Here is a 3,797-nt window from a genome sequence, read left to right on the forward strand (position 1 = left end):
AACTAAGTGAAAGAATAGATGTGTCTACAATTATAGTGGGGGATTTTAATACACCACTATCAACTCTGGACAGAACATCTCAAAAGAGAATCACTAAAGAAACAAAACATTTGAACAGTATATTAGAAGAGCTGGATCTAATAGACATATATAGATCATTACACCCAAACACAGCAGGATATACATTTTTCTCAAGCACACATGGATCATTCTCCAAGATAGAACATATGCTAGGCCACAAAGAAAGGCTTAATGAATTCAGAAAGATCGAATTCATACAAAATAATATCTCTGACCACAGTGGAGTGAAGCTGGAAATTTGCAAGGGTCAGAGGCCCAGATTTCACACCATGATTTGGAAATTAAACAGCACACTCTTAGAAAAACAGTGGGTCAAAGAGGAAATCTCAAAAGAAATCAACAACTACCTTGAAACAAATGATAATGATAACACAACATACCAAAATTTATGGGATGTAGCAAAAGCAGTACTGAGAGGAAAATTTATAGCCATAAATTCATTTATCAAAAAAGAAGAAAGCAAAAATTGAAGAACTAACTGCACATTTGGAGGAATTAGGAAAAAAAACAACAAAGTAATCCAACAGGAAGAAGAAGGAAGGAAATAACAAAGATAAGAGCAGAACTAAATGAAATAGAAAATAAGAAAGCACTTGAAAAGATAAACAAGACCAAGAGCTGGTTTTTTGAGAAGATCAACAAAATTGACAAACCTTTAGCGAGACTAACAAAGAAAAAAAGAGAGAAGATGCAAATACACAAAATAAGAAAGGAGAAAGGAGATATCACCACTGACCCCACAGAAATAAAGACTATCATAAGAGGATACTTTGAAAAACTATATTCCAACAAAAATGACAATTCTGAGGAAATGGACAAATTCCCAGAAACACATAAGCAGCCCATATTGACGAAAGAAGAAACTGATGATCTCAACAAACCAATCACAAGTAAAGAGATAGAATCCATCATTAAAAATCTCCCAACTAAGAGGAGCCCAGGGCCAGACGGCTTCACAGGTGAATTCTACAAAACATTCCTGAAAGAACTAACACCAGTCCTGCTGAAACTCTTCCAAAACATCGAAACAGAAGGAACATTGCTTAACTCCTTCTATGATGCCAACATTACCCTAGTACCAAAGCCAAACAAAGACACCACAAGAAAGGAAAATTACAGACCAATTTCTCTAATGAACCTAGACACAAAAATACTTAACAAAATATTTGCTAATCATATTCAACAACACATTAAACGAATTATACACCACGACCAAGTGGGATTCATTCCAGGTATGCAAGGATGGTTCAACATAAGAAAATCAATCAATGTAGTACACCACATAAACAGATTAAAGAAAAAAAATCACATGATTATATCTATAGATGCAGAAAAAGCATTTGACAAAATACAGCACCTTTCTTGATAAAAACACTCCAAAAGATTGGAATACAAGGAAATTTTTTGAACATGATAAAAAGTATATATGAAAAACTTACAGCCAACATGGTTTACAATGGAGAAATCCTAAAATCCTTCCCTCTAAAGTCAGGAAGAAGACAAGGATGCCCATTGTCTCCCCTTCTATTTAACATTGTCTTAGAAGTACTTGCTCGAGCACTGAGACAAGAACCAGAGATAAAATGCATTCAAATTGGAAAGGAAGAAGTCAAAATTTCATTATTTGCAGATGACATGATCCTATACATAGAAAACCCTGAGAGATCTACAACAAAGCTTCTAGAACTCATATATGAGTTTAGTAAAGTCGCAGGTTATAAGATCAATGCACAAAAATCAGTAGCATTTCTGTACACCAATAATGAGCAAGATCAGGAGGAAATCAAGAAACAAATACCATTCATAATAGTAAATAAAAAATCAAATATTTAGGAATAAATTTAACTAAAGATGTAAAAAACGTATACACTGAGAACTATACAAGACTGTTCAAGGAAATCAAAGAAGACCTAAATAAATGGAAGAATATTCCTTGTTCATGGATAGGAAGACTAAATATTATTAAGATGTCTATCCTACCAAAACTGATCTACACATTCAATGCAATCCCAATAAAAATCAACACAGCCTTCTTTAAGGAACTAGAAAAACTAACTATGAAATTTATTTGGAAAGGAAAGAGGCCCCGAATAGCCAAAGACATATTGAAAAAGAAAAACGAAATTGGAGGAATCACACTACCTGACTTCAAAACATACTACAAAGCTACAGTAGTGAAAACAGCATGGTATTGGCATAAGAAGAGACACACAGACCAATGGAATTGAATTGAAAGTTCTGAATTGAAAGAACCTCATATATATAGCCATATAATATTCGATAAAGCCACCAAACCCTCTCAACTGGGAGAGAATGGCCTATTCAACAAATGGTGCCTGGAGAACTGGATAGCCATATGTAGAAGAATGAAAGAGGATTACCATCTCACACCTTATACAAAGATCAACTCAACATGGATCAAAGACCTAGTATAAGAGCCAAGACCATAAAGACCTTGGAAAGCAGTGTAGGGAAACATCTACAGGACCTTGTAATAGGAAATGGCTTCATGAATATCACACCAAAAGCACGAGCAGCAAAAGAACTAATAGATAAATGGGACTTCCTCAAAATTAAAGCCTTCTGCACCTCAAAGGAGTTTGTCAAGAAAGTAAAAAGGATCCCACACAATGGGAGAAAATATTTGGCAACCATATATCTGATAAGAGACTTATAACTTGCATATATAAAGAACTCATATATCTTGAAAACAAAAAGATAAACAACCCATTTAAAAAATGGGAAAAAGATTTAAACAGACACTTCTCCAAAGAAGAAATACAAATGGCTAAAAAGCACATGAAAAAATGCTCCAAATTCTCTAGCTATCAGGGAAATACAAATCAAAACTACAATGAGATACCATCTTACTCCCATAAGATTGGCAGCTATGAAAAAAAACAGAAGAATACAAATGCTGGAGAGGATGTGAAGAAATGGGAACACTCATCCACTGCTGGTGGGAATGCAGAAGGATACAACCATTCTGGAGGACAGTTTGGCGGTTCCTCAAAAAACTAACCATAGATTTGCCATATGACCCAGCAATACCACTGCTTGGTATATACCCAGCAGAACTGAAAACAAGGACACAAACCGATACATGCACACCAATGTTCATAGCAGCATTGTTCACTATCGCCAAAAGCTGAAATCAACCCAAATGCCCATCAACAGATGAGTGGATCAATAAAATGTGGTATATACATACAATGGAATACTACTCAGCTTTAAGAACAAATACACTACAAACACACATGATAACATGGATGAATCTTGAGAACCTTATGCTGAGTGAAGCAACCCAGGCATTGAACGACAAATACTACATGACCTCAATGATATGAAATAAGCAAGCTGCCTCAGAGAGCTAGAGACTGGAAGATAGGCTTATAGGAAATCGGGGGGTGGAGGAAGGATGTGAGCCGACGTCTGCAGGGGTGGAATCTATGATGAGCTGGCAGTAAGTATGAGCACAAAAAAGAGATAAAATGGGGGCAAGGGGTTGCCTTTGGGTGGGGCTTTGCGGGTTTGAGGGGGGATGGGGATGGGCGGATGGGTAATAGTGCCTCAAAAATTGGGGGGAGGGAGGGGCAGCATACGAACATAGGAGAGTGTCAGGTGTTGGTTGAGAGTAAAATGCTGAGAAAACCGTATCAAAATATAATTAAGAGGGTTACCTGTTTAGGATGCTCAGAGGGGATGGTCTGACATGG

The sequence above is a fragment of the Dasypus novemcinctus genome, chromosome 17, assembly GCF_030445035.2.
Source record: "Dasypus novemcinctus isolate mDasNov1 chromosome 17, mDasNov1.1.hap2, whole genome shotgun sequence".
Classification (NCBI taxonomy): Eukaryota; Metazoa; Chordata; class Mammalia; order Cingulata; family Dasypodidae; genus Dasypus; species Dasypus novemcinctus.